Source organism: Hyla sarda, unplaced genomic scaffold (assembly GCF_029499605.1).
Source record: "Hyla sarda isolate aHylSar1 unplaced genomic scaffold, aHylSar1.hap1 scaffold_212, whole genome shotgun sequence".
Lineage (NCBI taxonomy): Eukaryota > Metazoa > Chordata > Amphibia > Anura > Hylidae > Hyla > Hyla sarda.
Genome location: NW_026608785.1, coordinates 342,069 through 363,284, shown reverse-complemented (window position 1 = coordinate 363,284; position 21,216 = coordinate 342,069). Strand labels below are relative to the sequence as shown.

General features: G+C 38.9%; 1 protein-coding gene across 1 annotated transcript in view; it reads right to left on the bottom strand.

Moving 5' to 3' along the window:
• The window catches only part of DNPH1 (2'-deoxynucleoside 5'-phosphate N-hydrolase 1), a 34,418-nt gene that overhangs the window by 9,093 nt on the left and 4,109 nt on the right, over window positions 1-21,216 (bottom strand). The window lies entirely within an intron of this gene.

Here is a 21,216-nt window from a genome sequence, read left to right as displayed (position 1 = left end):
GTGAATAAAATAATATTTGGAATATCCATTTTCATTACAAGCAGAGAGCTTCAAAGTTAGAAAAATGCATAATTTTCAAATTTTTCATCAAATTTTGGGATTTTTCACCAAGAAATGATGCAAGTTACCAAAATTTTTTACCACTAAGTTAAAGTAGAATATGTCACGAAAAAACAATCTCGGAATCAGAATGATAACTAAAAGCATTCCAGAGTTATTAATGTTTAAAGTGACAGTGGTCAAATGTGGAAAAAATGGCCGGGTCCTAAGGTGTAAAATGGCTGGGTCCTTAAGGGGTTAAGGACCCAACAAATTTTCACCTTAAGGACCCGGCCTTTTTTGAACATCTGACCACTGCACTTTAAGCATTAATAACTCTGATGCTTTTACTTATCATTCTGAGATTGTTTTTTCGTAACATATTCTACTTTATGCTAGTCATAAATTTTTGTCGATACTTCATCATTTCTTGATGGAAATTTCAAAAAATTTGATGAAAAATTTGAAATTGAGCATTTTTTTTTTTTTTTACTTTGAAACTCTGCCAATAAGGAAAATAGAAATTCCAAATAAATTAGATAATGATTCACATATACAATATGTCTACTTTATGTCACCATCATACAGGATATATATTTATATTATATACAATATATTATGTCCCCATCATACAGGAGACATCTTTATAATATTATATACAATATATTATGTCCCCATCATACAGGAGATATCTTTATAATATTATATACAATATATTATGTCCCCATCATACAGGAGATATCTTTATATTATTATTATATACAATATATTATGTCACCATCATACAGGAGATATCTTTATATTATTATATACAATATATTATGTCCCCATCATACAGGAGATATCTTTATATTATTATTATATACAATATATTATGTCACCATCATACAGGAGATATCTTTATATTATTATATACAATATATTATGTCCCCATCATACAGGAGATATCTTTATATTATTATATACAATATATTATGTCCCCATCATACAGGAGATATCTTTATATTATTATATACAATATATTATGTCCCCATCATACAGGAGATATCTTTATATTATTATATACAATATATTATGTCCCCATCATACAGGAGATATCTTTATATTATTATATACAATATATTATGTCACCATCATACAGGAGATATCTTTATATTATTATATACAATATATTATGTCACCATCATACAGGAGATATCTTTATATTATTATATACAATATATTATGTCACCATCATACAGGAGATATCTTTATATTATTATATACAATATATTATGTCACCATCATACAGGAGATATCTTTATATTATTATATACAATATATTATGTCACCATCATACAGGAGATATCTTTATAATATTATATACAATATATTATGTCCCCATCATACAGGAGATATCTTTATATTATTATATACAATATATTATGTCCCCATCATACAGGAGATATCTTTATATTATTATATTATATATATTATGTCACCATCATACAGGAGACATCTTTATATTATTATTATATACAATATATTATGTCACCATCATACAGGAGATATCTTTATATTATTATATTATATACAATATATTATGTCACCATCATACAGGAGATATCTTTATATTATTATATACAATATATTATGTCACCATCATACAGGAGGTATCTTTATATTATTATATACAATATATTATGTCACCATCATACAGGAGATATCTTTATATTATTATATACAATATATTATGTCCCCATTATACAGGAGATATCTTTATATTATTATATTATATACAATATATTATGTCCCCATCATACAGGAGATATCTTTATATTATTATATACAATATATTATGTCCCCATCATACAGGAGATATCTTTATATTATTATATACAATATATTATGTCACCATCATACAGGAGATATCTTTATATTATTATATACAATATATTATGTCACCATCATACAGGAGATATCTTTATATTATTATATACAATATATTATGTCCCCATCATACAGGAGATATCTTTATATTATTATATACAATATATTATGTCCCCATCATACAGGAGATATCTTTATATTATTATATACAATATATTATGTCCCCATCATACAGGAGATATCTTTATATTATTATATACAATATATTATGTCCCCATCATACAGGAGATATCTTTATATTATTATATTATATACAATATATTATGTCCCCATCATACAGGATATATCTTTATATTATTATATTATATACAATATATTATGTCCCCATCATACAGGAGATATCTTTATATTATTATATTATATACAATATATTATGTCTCCATCATACAGGAGATATCTTTATATTATTATATACAATATATTATGTCCCCATCATACAGGAGATATCTATATATTATTATATACAATATATTATGTCCCCATCATACAGGAGATATCTTTATATTATTATATACAATATATTATGTCCCCATCATACAGGAGATATCTTTATATTATTATATTATATACAATATATTATGTCCCCATCATACAGGAGATATCTTTATATTATTATATTATATACAATATATTATGTCCCCATCATACAGGAGATATCTTTATATTATTATATTATATACAATATATTATGTCCCCATCATACAGGAGATATCTTTATATTATTATTATATACAATATATTATGTCACCATCATACAGGAGATATCTTTATATTTATATTATTATATACAATATATTATGTCCCCATCATACAGGAGAAATCTTTATATTATTATATACAATATATTATGTCACCATCATACAGGAGATATCTTTATAATATTATATACAATATATTATGTCCCCATCATACAGGAGATATCTTTATAATATTATATACAATATATTATGTCCCCATCATACAGGAGAAATCTTTATATTATTATATACAATATATTATGTCACCATCATACAGGAGATATCTTTATATTATTATATACAATATATTATGTCCCCATCATACAGGAGATATCTTTATATTATTATATACAATATATTATGTCACCATCATACAGGAGATATCTTTATATTATTATATACAATATATTATGTCCCCATCATACAGGAGATATCTTTATATTATTATATTATATACAATATATTATGTCCCCATCATACAGGAGATATCTTTATATTATTATATACAATATATTATGTCCCCATCATACAGGAGATATCTTTATATTATTATATACAATATATTATGTCCCCATCATACAGGAGATATCTTTATATTATTATATTATATACAATATATTATGTCCCCATCATACAGGAGATATCTTTATATTATATATATTATGTCACCATCATATAGGAGACATCTTTATATTATTATATTATATACAATATATTATGTCCCCATCATACAGGAGATATCTATATATTATTATATACAATATATTATGTCACCATCATACAGGAGATATCTTTATATTATTATATTATATACAATATATTATGTCCCCATCATACAGGAGATATCTTTATATTATTATATACAATATATTATGTCCCCCCATCATACAGGAGATATCTTTATATTATTATATACAATATATTATGTCACCATCATACAGGAGATATCTTTATATTATTATATACAATATATTATGTCCCCATCATACAGGAGATATCTTTATATTATTATATTATATACAATATATTATGTCCCCATCATACAGGAGATATCTTTATATTATATATATTATGTCACCATCATACAGGAGACATCTTTATATTATTATATTATATACAATATATTATGTCCCCATCATACAGGAGATATCTATATATTATTATATACAATATATTATGTCACCATCATACAGGAGATATCTTTATATTATTATATTATATACAATATATTATGTCCCCATCATACAGGAGATATCTTTATATTATTATATACAATACATTATGTCACCATCATACAGGAGATATCTTTATATTATTATATACAATATATTATGTCACCATCATACAGGAGATATCTTTATATTATTATATACAATATATTATGTCACCATCATACAGGAGATATCTTTATATTATTATATACAATATATTATGTCACCATCATACAGGAGATATCTTTATATTATTATATACAATATATTATGTCCCCATCATACAGGAGATATCTATATTATTATATTATATACAATATATTATGTCCCCATCATACAGGAGATATCTTTATATTATTATATACAATATATTATGTCCCCATCATACAGGAGATATCTTTATATTATTATATACAATATATTATGTCCCCATCATACAGGAGATATCTTTATATTATTATATACAATATATTATGTCCCCATCATACAGGAGATATCTTTATATTATTATATACAATATATTATGTCCCCATCATACAGGAGATATCTATATATTATTATATACAATATATTATGTCCCCATCATACAGGAGATATCTTTATATTATTATATACAATATATTATATCCCCATCATACAGGAGATATCTTTATATTATTATATACAATATATTATGTCCCCATCATACAGGAGATATCTTTATATTATTATATTATATACAATATATTATGTCACCATCATACAGGAGATATCTTTATATTATTATATACAATATATTATATCCCCATCATACAGGAGATATCTTTATATTATTATATACAATATATTATGTCCCCATCATACAGGAGATATCTTTATATTATTATATACAATATATTATGTCCCCATCATACAGGAGATATCTTTATATTATTATATACAATATATTATGTCACCATCATACAGGAGATATCTTTATATTATTATATACAATATATTATGTCACCATCATACAGGAGATATCTTTATATTATTATATACAATATATTATGTCCCCATCATACAGGAGATATCTTTATATTATTATATACAATATATTATGTCCCCATCATACAGGAGATATCTTTATATTATTATATACAATATATTATGTCCCCATCATACAGGAGATATCTATATATTATTATATACAATATATTATGTCACCATCATACAGGAGATATCTTTATATTATTATATTATATACAATATATTATGTCCCCATCATACAGGAGATATCTTTATATTATTATATACAATATATTATGTCCCCATCATACAGGAGATATCTTTATATTATTATATTATATACAATATATTATGTCACCATCATACAGGAGATATCTTTATATTATTATATTATATACAATATATTATGTCACCATCATACAGGAGATATCTTTATATTATTATATACAATATATTATGTCCCCATCATACAGGAGATATCTTTATATTATATACAATATATTATGTCCCCATCATATAGGAGATATCTTTATATTATTATATACAATATATTATGTCACCATCATACAGGAGATATCTTTATATTATTATATACAATATATTATGTCACCATCATACAGGAGATATCTTTATATTATTATATACAATATATTATGTCCCCATCATACAGGAGATATCTTTATATTATATACAATATATTATGTCCCCATCATATAGGAGATATCTTTATATTATTATATACAATATATTATGTCACCATCATACAGGAGATATCTTTATATTATTATATACAATATATTATGTCACCATCATACAGGAGATATCTTTATATTATTATATACAATATATTATGTCCCCATCATACAGGAGATATCTTTATATTATTATATACAATATATTATGTCACCATCATACAGGAGATATCTTTATATTATTATATACAATATATTATGTCACCATCATACAGGAGATATCTTTATATTATTATATACAATATATTATGTCACCATCATAAAGTTGAGATGTTTTTACTTTTGGAGACATCAGAAGCTTTAGGCTAGGTTCAGACTACGGAATCGCCGGGCAGAAAATTTCCGCCCGGAGATTCCGAATGCGGCCAGAGCCGACTGAATCTCCAATAGACTGCAATGTGTTCCGTGAGTATTTCCGTTTGAAGAAAGAGCAACGCCTTTCTTCAGGCGGAAATTTCCAAGCGGATTTTCCTTTCACAAATTCCGAAGTGTGAATTTATGAACGGAAACCCATTCATTACACTATACATTTTAGCAAGCGGAATGTCCCCTGCAATTTCAAAGAGGAATTGTAGGCAGAATTTCCGTAGTCTGAACCTAGCCAAAGAGTTCAGCAGCAATTTTCCAATTTTTCACAAAATTTTCTAATTCGTTATTTTTCAGGGACCAGGTTTGAAGTGGATTTGAAGGGTCTTCATATTAGAAATACCCCACAAAAGACCACATTATAAAAACTGCACCCCTCAAAGTATCCAAAATGACATTCAGTAAGTGTGTTAACCCTTTAGGTGTTTCACAGGAATAACAGCAAAGTGAAGGAGAAAACTCAAAATCTTTATTTTTTACACTAACATGTTCTTGTAGACCCCGTTTTAGAATTTTTACAAGGGGTTAAATGAGAAGAAGCCCCCCAAAATGTGTAAAACAATTTCTCTCGAGTAAGGAAATACCTCATATGTGTATGTCAAGTGTTCGGCGGGCGCAGTAGAGGGCTCAGAAGGGAAGGAGCGACAATGGGATTTTGGAGAGTGAATTTTTCTGAAATGGTTTTTAGGGGGCATTTCGCATTTAGGAAGCCCCTATGGTGCCCAGGGGTGTGGAAATTAAAAAAAAAAACTACTTGTCCAAGGGACTAAAGCGGAACACAATCTACTTGTCCCTCAAGAAAATCTACTTGTCCTGGTTGATGAAATAATTTCAACCAAAATAGTCTGATCCCCCCCACTAGACCACCAGGGATGGATATACGATCCTTTAGACACTGCTGACAGCGGTGATCTAATGGGTTAATAGGCGATCGCAGTATGTCAGGATATTAGCGGGGGGAGAGCTGTATCTCCTCTTACCCACGAGGGAAGCCCAGAAAAGTCTAGATATAACTTTTTGATCACCTTATAAAAAAGGTCTCATATGAAGTGCTTATCCAGTTTATGTGCTGCATTTTGTGTCCGAAAATGCTGGAAGTTGCATTTAGTTACTAGATAACTACAACTCCCAGCATGCCCTGATAAAGTCTATGGTTGTGTGGGTGTTGCAGCATGTTGCACTGTATAGTAGTACAGTTAAGGTTATTGTGGGACATGCTGGGAGTTGTAGTTTAGGTTTGTATCAGCTGCAGAGCCATAGTCTGTGTCAAGGAATACTGGAATTACAGTTAGTAACTACAACACCCAGCATGCCCTGATGCAGCCTATGGCTCTGCAGCTGACCCGAACCAAAACTACAACTCCCAGCATGTTGCACTTTATAGTTCTACAGTTCAGGTTATGGTGCAACATGCTGGGAGTTGTAGTTTTGGTTCGGGCGTGTTTGCGTGCATCCGTGGGGCTCTTGGTCGTCGGGTGAGTATGAAGGGGGGCGGGATTCTGGGGGTGCAATTCAGTGCAGGGGCCACTAAAAATAAATAAAATTAGATGGCACAACTGCCCTAATGCCCGATGTGACAGTCCGCTCCTATACAAAACATTCATACATACACATATCATACATACACCAGCCACTGCCCCCATATCATACATACACCCCCCCCCGCCACTGCCCCCCCCCCCCATCATACATTACATACACTCACACCATACATATGCACCATACACATGCACCATACATATACACACATACATATACACCATACATATTCACACATCATACATACACCTGCCGCCGCCCCCTCCATACACTCAGAGCCGGTGTGAGGTATAGACTTCCATCGGCTCCTGCGCCTCACACCGGCATTAAAGAAAAATAAGGGGGACGTCTGTCTGTCCGGCCCGATACAGGGCTAAATCTATAAACAATTCACCTGCCCGACGCCCAAAACTACTTGTCCCGGGCGTCGGGCGATAGGATTTCCACATCCCTGGGTGCCAGAACTGCAAAAAAAAAATAAAAAACACATGGCATACTGTTTTGGAAACTACACCCCTCACGGAACGTAACAAGGGGTACAGTGAGCCTTAACACCCCACAGGTATTTGACAAATTTCTGCTAAAGTTGGACATGAAAATGAAAAATTAGATTTTTTCACTAAAATGCTGGTGTTACCACAAATTTTTCATTTTCACAAGGGGTTATAGGAGAAAAAGACTCCCAAAATTTGTAACCCCATTTATTCTGAGTATGGAAATACCTCAGTCGCCATTTCCCCCCGATTTGCTGTGATTGCTGATATGGACCCCCCAGGGGTTTGGATGGGGTGTCTGCTGAATGATTTCGCTGGGCGGGGACTGGAATTCCTACGGGCATACAGGTACGCCCTGGGTCCTTAAGGGGTTAAACAAAATGAGTACGTTTTAAAATCGCCCTATTCTGACCACCTATAACTTTCTTGTCTTTCTGTATACGCGGCGGCATTAGGTATCTGTATTTTTTATCTGTAATGTGACATTTTTATCAGTTTATTTCACTTTTCTGGGATGTGACCAAAAAGCAGCAATTTGTGACTTTACACTAGAAGGCAGAGCAGAGAAGACGACCCCGAGATAACGGCCGGAGGCAGGTGCGGTGACAATCGGTCGCCATTCTGGATGATCTGATCCCCGCGGCCGTGCCGTACTGCCGCAGATGCCATGAGCTAGACTGATCACAACATCTAAGGGGTTAATGCCGGACACGAGTGCGAACGCTGATGTCTGTCTTTACCGTCGGGTCCATGGCTGCTGATAGCAGTCGTACATGATGCGGGCACCGTTGGTGTAAATGTACAGCAATTTTCCTTAAGGGGTTAAAATACATTGTTAATTAAACCGCACGGTCATTGGCGTACACGTAAAAACATACCAGAGTCCATAATTGCGTATTCTTAGTCACTTCATATATAATAAAAAAACTAAATAAATAAAAAGCAATCAAAGGAATCCAACAAAAAAAACTACAGATCACGGTGCAAGAGATGCAGCCGCGTATACGGGTATACGGGTATACGGGAAAATACAAGAGAACAAAACGAGTATTATTATAATTGTCCGGACGGAAAGAATAGAGACCTTCATAACCAAGAAAAGGTCAAGAAAAAATGGCGACCAAATTCACGTCTTCTTTATCTGGAGAAATACTGCCATGAATCCATAGGGAGGGGACATTTACAGGGGGGGGGGTCCCAACAGGTGACAAGCTCCGTTACGCATTGATCAGTGCTTCATCCCGCCATGTCCCCTCCCCACATGGATTCATGGCAGTATTCCTCCAAATAAAGAAGACGTGAATTTGGCGAGTCGCCGTTTCTTTCTCTACCTTTTGAAGATTGTATTGCTGTGTTACCCAGAGCACCACCACACGCCCGCATCAGCAGAATACACCCACCAGCCGCCCCCCAACACCCTCGCAGTGCTGGACTGCTTTGTATACCTAGTATAGTGTACTTTTTTACAGAAAGTTCCCTGCGTAGAGACGAAACCCCCAAAAGGGGCAGAATGGTTTTTTTTTCCAGTTTTGCCCACAAATAACAGATTTTTCTTCACTGTAGATTTTGTGATAAAATGATGACGTCATTACCCAATCAGGGGCGCAAAATACATCACATGGGTCTGTAGGGGGAAAATGTGAAGGCGAGGAGGAAAAAACTAACGTGCAAACAGGGGTGTTATATAGAGGGGAGTATATACAGGGGGTGTTATATAGAGGGGAGTATATACAGGGGGTGTTATATAGAGGGGAGTATATACAGGGGTGTTATATAGAGGGGAGTATATACAGGGGTGTTATATAGAGGGGAGTATATACAGGGGGTGTTATATAGAGGGGAGTATATACAGGGGGGTGTTATATAGAGGGGAGTATATACAGGGGTGTTATATAGAGGGGAGTATATACAGGGGTGTTATATGAAGGAGTATATACAGGGGTGTTATATAGAGGGGAGTATATACAGGGGGTGTTATATAGAGGGGAGTATATACAGGGGTGTTATATGAAGGGGAGTATATACAGGGGGTGTTATATGGAGGGGAGTATATACAGGGGTGTTATATAGAGGGGAGTATATACAGGGGTGTTATTTAGAGGGGAGTATATACAGGGGTGTTATATAGAGGGGAGTATATACAGGGGTGTTATATAGAGGGGAGTATATACAGGGGGTGTTATATGGAGGGGAGTATATACAGGGGGTGTTATATGGAGGGGAGTATATACAGGGGGTGTTATATGGAGGGGAGTATATACAGGGGGTGTTATATGGAGGGGAGTATATACAGGGGGTGTTATATGGAGGGGAGTATATACAGGGGGTGTTATATGGAGGGGAGTATATACAGGGGGTGTTATATGGAGGGGAGTATATACAGGGGGTGTTATATGGAGGGGAGTATATACAGGGGGTGTTATATGGAGGGGAGTATATACAGGGGGTGTTATATGGAGGGGAGTATATACAGGGGGTGTTATATGAAGGGGAGTATATACAGGGGTGTTGTTATATGGAGGGGAGTATATACAGGGGTGTTGTTATATGGAGGGGAGTATATACAGGGGTGTTGTTATATGGAGGGGAGTATATACAGGGGGTGTTATATGGAGGGGAGTATATACAGGGGGTGTTATATGAAGGGGAGTATATACAGGGGTGTTGTTATATGGAGGGGAGTATATACAGGGGTGTTGTTATATGGAGGGGAGTATATACAGGGGTGTTGTTATATGGAGGGGAGTATATACAGGGGGTGTTATATGGAGGGGAGTATATACAGGGGGTGTTATATGAAGGGGAGTATATACAGGGGTGTTATATGAAGGGGAGTATATACAGGGGTGTTGTTATATGGAGGGGAGTATATACAGGGGTGTTGTTATATGGAGGGGAGTATATACAGGGGGTGTTATATGGAGGGGAGTATATACAGGGGTGTTGTTATATGGAGGGGAGTATATACAGGGGGTGTTATATGGAGGGGAGTATATACAGGGGGTGTTATATGAAGGGGAGTATATACAGGGGTGTTGTTATATGGAGGGGAGTATATACAGGGGTGTTGTTATATGGAGGGGAGTATATACAGGGGTGTTGTTATATGAAGGGGAGTATATACAGGGGTGTTATATGGAGGGGAGTATATACAGGGGGTGTTATATGGAGGGGAGTATATACAGGGGTGTTATATGGAGGGGAGTATATACAGGGGTGTTATATGAAGGGGAGTATATACAGGGGTGTTATATGAAGGGGAGTATATACAGGGGTGTTATATGAAGGGGAGTATATACAGGGGTGTTATATGAAGGGGAGTATATACAGGGGTGTTATATGGAGGGGAGTATATACAGGGGGTGTTATATGGAGGGGAGTATATACAGGGGGTGTTATATGGAGGGGAGTATATACAGGGGGTGTTATATGGAGGGGAGTATATACAGGGGGTGTTATATGGAGGGGAGTATATACAGGGGGTGTTATATGGAGGGGAGTATATACAGGGGGTGTTATATGGAGGGGAGTATATACAGGGGGTGTTATATGGAGGGGAGTATATACAGGGGGTGTTATATGGAGGGGAGTATATACAGGGGTGTTATATGGAGGGGAGTATATACAGGGGTGTTGTTATATGGAGGGGAGTATATACAGGGGGTGTTATATGAAGGGGAGTATATACAGGGGTGTTGTTATATGGAGGGGAGTATATACAGGGGTGTTGTTATATGGAGGGGAGTATATACAGGGGTGTTGTTATATGGAGGGGAGTATATACAGGGGGTGTTATATGGAGGGGAGTATATACAGGGGGTGTTATATGGAGGGGAGTATATACAGGGGGTGTTATATGGAGGGGAGTATATACAGGGGGTGTTATATGAAGGGGAGTATATACAGGGGTGTTATATGGAGGGGAGTATAGGGGTGTTGTTATATGGAGGGGAGTATATACAGGGGTGTTGTTATATGGAGGGGAGTATATACAGGGGGTGTTATATGGAGGGGAGTATATACAGGGGGTGTTATATGAAGGGGAGTATATACAGGGGGTGTTATATGGAGGGGAGTATATACAGGGGTGTTGTTATATGGAGGGGAGTATATACAGGGGTGTTGTTATATGGAGGGGAGTATATACAGGGGGTGTTATATGGAGGGGAGTATATACAGGGGGTGTTATATGAAGGGGAGTATATACAGGGGTGTTATATGGAGGGGAGTATATACAGGGGTGTTATATGGAGGGGAGTATATACAGGGGTGTTATATGAAGGGGAGTATATACAGGGGTGTTATATGAAGGGGAGTATATACAGGGGTGTTATATGAAGGGGAGTATATACAGGGGTGTTATATGAAGGGGAGTATATACAGGGGTGTTATATGGAGGGGAGTATATACAGGGGGTGTTATATGGAGGGGAGTATATACAGGGGGTGTTATATGGAGGGGAGTATATACAGGGGGGTGTTATATGGAGGGGAGTATATACAGGGGGTGTTATATGGAGGGGAGTATATACAGGGGGTGTTATATGGAGGGGAGTATATACAGGGGGTGTTATATGGAGGGGAGTATATACAGGGGGTGTTATATGGAGGGGAGTATATACAGGGGGTGTTATATGAAGGGGAGTATATACAGGGGGTGTTATATGGAGGGGAGTATATACAGGGGGTGTTATATGAAGGGGAGTATATACAGGGGGTGTTATATGGAGGGGAGTATATACAGGGGTGTTGTTATATGGAGGGGAGTATATACAGGGGGTGTTATATGAAGGGGAGTATATACAGGGGTGTTGTTATATGGAGGGGAGTATATACAGGGGTGTTGTTATATGGAGGGGAGTATATACAGGGGTGTTGTTATATGGAGGGGAGTATATACAGGGGGTGTTATATGGAGGGGAGTATATACAGGGGGTGTTATATGAAGGGGAGTATATACAGGGGTGTTATATGGAGGGGAGTATATACAGGGGTGTTGTTATATGGAGGGGAGTATATACAGGGGGTGTTATATGGAGGGGAGTATATACAGGGGGTGTTATATGAAGGGGAGTATATACAGGGGTGTTATATGGAGGGGAGTATATACAGGGGTGTTATATGGAGGGGAGTATATACAGGGGTGTTGTTATATGGAGGGGAGTATATACAGGGGGTGTTATATGGAGGGGAGTATATACAGGGGTGTTGTTATATGGAGGGGAGTATATACAGGGGGTGTTATATGGAGGGGAGTATATACAGGGGGTGTTATATGGAGGGGAGTATATACAGGGGTGTTATATGGAGGGGAGTATATACAGGGGTGTTATATGGAGGGGAGTATATACAGGGGGTGTTATATGGAGGGGAGTATATACAGGGGTGTTATATGAAGGGGAGTATATACAGGGGTGTTATATGGAGGGGAGTATATACAGGGGTGTTATATGGAGGGGAGTATATACAGGGGTGTTATATGAAGGGGAGTATATACAGGGGTGTTATATGGAGGGGAGTATATACAGGGGTGTTATATGGAGGGGAGTATATACAGGGGTGTTATATGGAGGGGAGTATATACAGGGGGTGTTATATGGAGGGGAGTATATACAGGGGGTGTTATATGGAGGGGAGTATATACAGGGGTGTTGTTATATGGAGGGGAGTATATACAGGGGGTGTTATATGGAGGGGAATATATACAGGGGGTGTTATATGAAGGGGAGTATATACAGGGGTGTTGTTATATGGAGGGGAGTATATACAGGGGTGTTATATGAAGGGGAGTATATACAGGGGTGTTGTTATATGAAGGGGAGTATATACAGGGGTGTTGTTATATGGAGGGGAGTATATACAGGGGGTGTTATATGAAGGGGAGTATATACAGGGGGTGTTATATGAAGGGGAGTATATACAGGGGGTGTTATATGAAGGGGAGTATATACAGGGGTGTTGTTATATGAAGGGGAGTATATACAGGGGTGTTGTTATATGGAGGGGAGTATATACAGGGGGTGTTATATGAAGGGGAGTATATACAGGGGTGTTGTTATATGGAGGGGAGTATATACAGGGGGTGTTATATGGAGGGGAGTATATACAGGGGGTGTTATATGAAGGGGAGTATATACAGGGGGTGTTATATGAAGGGGAGTATATACAGGGGTGTTGTTATATGGAGGGGAGTATATACAGGGAGTGTTATATGAAGGGGAGTATATACAGGGGTGTTGTTATATGGAGGGGAGTATATACAGGGGGTGTTATATGAAGGGGAGTATATACAGGGGTGTTGTTATATGGAGGGGAGTATATACAGGGGGTGTTATATGAAGGGGAGTATATACAGGGGTGTTGTTATATGGAGGGGAGTATATACAGGGGGTGTTATATGAAGGGGAGTATATACAGGGGTGTTATATGAAGGGGAGTATATACAGGGGGTGTTATATGAAGGGGAGTATATACAGGGGTGTTGTTATATGGAGGGGAGTATATACAGGGGTGTTGTTATATGGAGGGGAGTATATACAGGGGTGTTGTTATATGGAGGGGAGTATATACAGGGGGTGTTATATGGAGGGGAGTATATACAGGGGTGTTGTTATATGGAGGGGAGTATATACAGGGGTGTTGTTATATGGAGGGGAGTATATACAGGGGTGTTGTTATATGGAGGGGAGTATATACAGGGGGTGTTATATGGAGGGGAGTATATACAGGGGGTGTTATATGGAGGGGAGTATATACAGGGGGTGTTATATGGAGGGGAGTATATACAGGGGGTGTTATATGGAGGGGAGTATATACAGGGGTGTTGTTATATGGAGGGGAGTATATACAGGGGGTGTTATATGAAGGGGAGTATATACAGGGGTGTTGTTATATGGAGGGGAGTATATACAGGGGGTGTTATATGAAGGGGAGTATATACAGGGGTGTTGTTATATGGAGGGGAGTATATACAGGGGGTGTTATATGAAGGGGAGTATATACAGGGGTGTTGTTATATGGAGGGGTGTATATACAGGGGTGTTATATGGAGGGGAGTATATACAGGGGGTGTTATATGAAGGGGAGTATATACAGGGGTGTTGTTATATGGAGGGGAGTATATACAGGGGGTGTTATATGAAGGGGAGTATATACAGGGGGTGTTATATGAAGGGGAGTATATACAGGGGTGTTGTTATATGGAGGGGAGTATATACAGGGGGTGTTATATGAAGGGGAGTATATACAGGGGTGTTGTTATATGGAGGGGAGTATATACAGGGGGTGTTATATGAAGGGGAGTATATACAGGGGTGTTATATGGAGGGGAGTATATACAGGGGGTGTTATATGAAGGGGAGTATATACAGGGGTGTTGTTATATGGAGGGGAGTATATACAGGGGGTGTTATATGAAGGGGAGTATATACAGGGGTGTTGTTATATGGAGGGGAGTATATACAGGGGTGTTGTTATATGGAGGGGAGTATATACAGGGGGTGTTATATGAAGAGGGGTATATACAGGGGTGTTGTTATATGGAGGGGAGTATATACAGGGGGTGTTATATGAAGGGGAGTATATACAGGGGTGTTGTTATATGGAGGGGAGTATATACAGGGGGTGTTATATGAAGGGGAGTATATACAGGGGTGTTGTTATATGGAGGGGTGTATATACAGGGGTGTTATATGGAGGGGAGTATATACAGGGGGTGTTATATGAAGGGGAGTATATACAGGGGTGTTGTTATATGGAGGGGAGTATATACAGGGGGTGTTATATGAAGGGGAGTATATACAGGGGTGTTATATGGAGGGGAGTATATACAGGGGGTGTTATATGAAGGGGAGTATATACAGGGGTGTTGTTATATGGAGGGGAGTATATACAGGGGGTGTTATATGAAGGGGAGTATATACAGGGGGTGTTATATGGAGGGGAGTATATACAGGGGGTGTTATATGGAGGGGAGTATATACGGGGGTGTTATATGAAGGGGAGTATATACAGGGGGTGTTATATGGAGGGGAGTATATACAGGGGGTGTTATATGAAGGGGAGTATATACAGGGGTGTTATATGGAGGGGAGTATATACAGGGGGTGTTATATGAAGGGGAGTATATACAGGGGTGTTGTTATATGGAGGGGAGTATATACAGGGGTGTTGTTATATGGAGGGGTGTATATTAGGGATCGACCGATATCGTTTTTTTTAGGGCCTATAACAATATTCCGGGATAAGTTATCGGCTATTTATCCCCCCGCGACACCTACAGATCATTGATTTAAAGTGGACGCTTTACATCAATGCACTGCAGTGGCTTTTGCGGTGCCATAGACCGCCGCCACCCGCTTCTCTCCCCCTGCCTGTCCGGGGGTCCTGAGACCTATCACCGCCACCGCTCCCCCCGCCGCGCCGGACCGTGACCGACCCCCACACTGCCCCGGCCCCATTGCCTCCCCCATCCCCGGTTTTATAATTACCTGTTCCCGGGGTCCACTCCACATCTGGCTCCGGTGGTGTCGTCCTGAGCTGTCACTGTAACGCAGGACGCAGCAGGAGCAAGAAGTAGCGTGGGCCCCGGGAACAGGTAATTATAAAACCGGGGATGGGGGAGGCAATGGGGCCGGGGCGGTAGGGGGTACGACGCGGTGCGGCGGGGGCATTATCGGCAAGGTAATTGCCGATACGATAATGCCCAAAATCGTGATTATCGGCCGATAATCGGTCGATCCCTAGTGTATATACAGGGGTGTTATATAGAGGGGAGTATATACAGGGGGTGTTATATAGAGGGGAGTATATACAGGGGGTGTTATATAGAGGGGGTGTTATATAGAGAGGAGTATATACAGGGGGTGTTATATGGAGGGGAGTATATACAGGGGGTGTTATATAGAGGGGAGTATATACAGGGGGTGTTATATAGAGGGGAGCATATACAGGGGGTGTTATATAGAGGGGAGTATATACAAGGGTGTTGTTATATAGACGGGAGTATATACAGGGAGTGTTATATAGAGGGGTGTTATATGGAGGATGTTTAGTATACACTAGGGAGTTATATGGAGGGGAGTATATACGGGGGGTGTTATATAGAGGGGAGTATATACAGGGGAGTATATACAAGGGGTGTTATATAGAGGGGAGTATATACAGGGGGTGTTATATAGAGGGGAGTATATAGAGGGGAGTATATACAGGGGGTGTTACATAGAGGGGAGTATATACAGGGGGTGTTATATAGAGGGGAGTATATACAGGGGGTGTTATATAGAAGGGAGTATATACGGGGGTGTTATATAGAGGGGAGTATATACAGGGATGTTATATAGAGGGGTGTATATACAGGGGGTGTTATATAGAGGGGAGTATATACAGGGGGTGTTATATAGAGGGGAGTATATACAGGGGGTGTTATATAGAGGGGAGTATATACAGGGGGTGTTATATAGAGGGGAGTATATACAGGGGGTGTTATATAGAGGGGAGTATATACAGGGGGTGTTATATAGAGGGGGTGTTATATAGAGGGGAGTATATACAGGGGTGTTATATGGAGGGGAGTATATACAGGGGGTGTTACATAGAGGGGAGTATATACAGGGGGTGTTACATAGAGGGGAGTATATACAAGGGTGTTATATAGAGGGGAGTATATACGGGGTGTTATATAGAGGGGAGTATATACGGGGATGTTATATAGAGGGATGTATATACAGGGGGTGTTATATAGAGGGGAGTATATACGGGGGTGTTATATAGAGGGGAGTATATACGGGGGTGTTATATAGAGGGGAGTATATACAGGGGGTGTTATATAGAGGGGAGTATATACGGGGATGTTATATAGAGGGGTGTATACAGGGGGTGTTAAATAGAGGGGAGTATATACGGGGATGTTATATAGAGGGGTGTATATAGAGGGGAGTATATACGGGGGTGTTATATAGAGGGGAGTATATACGGGGGAGTTATATAGAGGGGAGTATATACAGGGGTGTTATATAGAGGGGTATATATACAGGGGGTGTTATATAGAGGGGAGTATATACAGGGGGTGTTATATAGAGGGGAGTATATACAAGGGTGTTGTTATATAGACGGGAGTATATACAGGGAGTGTTATATAGAGGGGTGTTATATGGAGGATGTTTAGTATACACTAGGGAGTTATATGGAGGGGAGTATATACGGGGGGTGTTATATAGAGGGGAGTATATACGGGGGGTGTTATATAGAGGGGAGTATATACAGGGGAGTATATACAAGGGGTGTTATATAGAGGGGAGTATATACAGGGGGTGTTATATAGAGGGGAGTATATAGAGGGGAGTATATACAGGGGGTGTTATATAGAGGGGAGTATATACAGGGGTGTTACATAGAGGGGAGTATATACAGGGGGTGTTACATAGAGGGGAGTATATACAGGGGGTGTTATATAGAGGGGAGTATATACAGGGGGTGTTATATAGAAGGGAGTATATACGGGGGTGTTATATAGAGGGGAGTATATACAGGGATGTTATATAGAGGGGTGTATATACAGGGGGTGTTATATAGAGGGGAGTATATACAGGGGGTGTTATATAGAGGGGAGTATATACAGGGGGTGTTATATAGAGGGGAGTATATACAGGGGGTGTTATATAGAGGGGAGTATATAGAGGGGAGTATATACAGGGGGTGTTATATAGAGGGGAGTATATACAGGGGTGTTATATGGAGGGGAGTATATACAGGGGGTGTTACATAGAGGGGAGTATATACAGGGGGTGTTACATAGAGGGGAGTATATACAAGTGTGTTATATAGAGGGGAGTATATACAAGGGTGTTATATAGAGGGGAGTATATACGGGGTGTTATATAGAGGGGAGTATATACGGGGATGTTATATAGAGGGATGTATATACAGGGGGTGTTATATAGAGGGGAGTATATACGGGGGTGTTATATAGAGGGGAGTATATACGGGGGTGTTATATAGAGGGGTATATATACAGGGGGTGTTATATAGAGGGGAGTATATACGGGGATGTTATATAGAGGGGTGTATACAGGGGGTGTTAAATAGAGGGGAGTATATACGGGGATGTTATATAGAGGGGTGTATATAGAGGGGAGTATATACGGGGGTGTTATATAGAGGGGAGTATATACGGGGGTGTTATATAGAGGGGAGTATATACAGGGGTGTTATATAGAGGGGTATATATACAGGGGGTGTTATATAGAGGGGAGTATATACAGGGGGTGTTATATAGAGGGGAGTATATACAGGGGGTGTATATACAGGGGATGTTATATGGAGGATGTTTAGTATATACTAGGGAGTTATATAGAGTGGAGTATATACAGGGGGTGTTATATAGAGGGGTGTACATACAGGGGGTGTTATATAGAGGGATGTATATACAGGGGGTGTTATATGGAGGGGAGTATATACGGGGGTGTTATATAGAGGGGTGTACATACAGGGGGTGTTATATAGAGGGGTGTACATACAGGGGGTGTTATATAGAGGGGTGTACAGTGACCCCCCGACTTATGATGGCCCCGACATATGATCATTTGAACATATGATGGCCTCTCAGAGCCCATGGTATGTTGAAGGCAGTATGGACATATGATGCTGCTGTGTCGGTTCCATCGTATCTGACAGCGCTGACAACTTCACCACCTGACAGATAGTTGTATAATGTCCCCGTGTGCCCCGTTCTGCCTCCTGTCACTCACACGCTGTCCTGATAACTCATACAGGCTTCCACTGTGAGCTCCGTGTAAGCCCCGCCCCCCAGTACAGCCATAGCCAATAGCCTTGTGCATCTTGCTGCAGGCATCCAATGAGCTGCTGGCTGCCCTCCCCTTCCTTTCCTATAGAGCTGTAGTCGGCAGGATGGTAATGGAGGACATTCTGTCCCCCTGAAGGTATTTAACCCCTTAACGACGCAGGACGTATATTTACGTCCTGCGCTGGCTCCCGCGATGTGAAGCGGGATCGTGCCGCGATCCTGCATCATATCGCGTCGGTCCCGGCGCTCATCAACGGCCGGGACCCGCGGCTAATACCACACATCGCCGATCGCGGTGATGTGCGGTATTAACCCTTTAGAAGCGGCGGTCAAAGCTGACCGCCGCTTCTAAAGTGAAACTGAAAGTGACCCGGCTGCTCAGTCGGGCTGTTCGGGACCGCCGCGGTGAAATCGCGGCGTCCCGAACAGCTGACCGGACACCGGGAGGGCCCTTACCTGCCTCCTCGGTGTCCGATCGACGAATGACTGCTCCGTGCCTGAGATCCAGACAGGAGCAGTCAAGCGCCGATAATGCTGATCACAGGCGTGTTAATACACGCCTGCGATCAGGATGAGAGATCAGTGTGTGCAGTGTTATAGGTCCCTATGGGATAACAATGATCAGTATAAGAGATCAGTGTGTGCAGTGTTATAGTCTCCTATGGGATAATAATGATCAGTATAAGAGATCAGTGTGTGCAGTGTTATAGGTCCCTATGGGATAACAATGATCAGTATAAGAGATCAGTGTGTGCAGTGTTATAGGTCCCTATGGGATAACAATGATCAGTATAAGAGATCAGTGTGTGCAGTGTTATAGGTCCCTATGGGATAACAATGATCAGTATAAGAGATCAGTGTGTAGTGTTATAGTCTCCTATGGGATAACAATGATCAGTATAAGAGATCAGTGTGTGCAGTGTTATAGGTCCCTATGGGATAACAATGATCAGTATAAGAGATCAGTGTGTGCAGTGTTATAGGTCCCTATAGGATAACAATGATCAGTATAAGAGATCAGTGTGTGCAGTGTTATAGGTCCCTATGTGATAACAATGATCAGTATAAGAGATCAGTGTGTGCAGTGTTATAGTCTCCTATAGGATAACAATGATCAGTATAAGAGATCAGTGTGTGCAGTGTTATAGGTCCCTATGGGATAACAATGATCAGTATAAGAGATCAGTGTGTGCAGTGTTATAGGTCCCTATGGGATAACAATGATCAGTATAAGAGATCAGTGTGTGCAGTGTTATAGGTCCCTATGGGATAACAATGATCAGTATAAGAGATCAGTGTGTGCAGTGTTATAGGTCCCTATGGGATAACAATGATCAGTATAAGAGATCAGTGTGTGCAG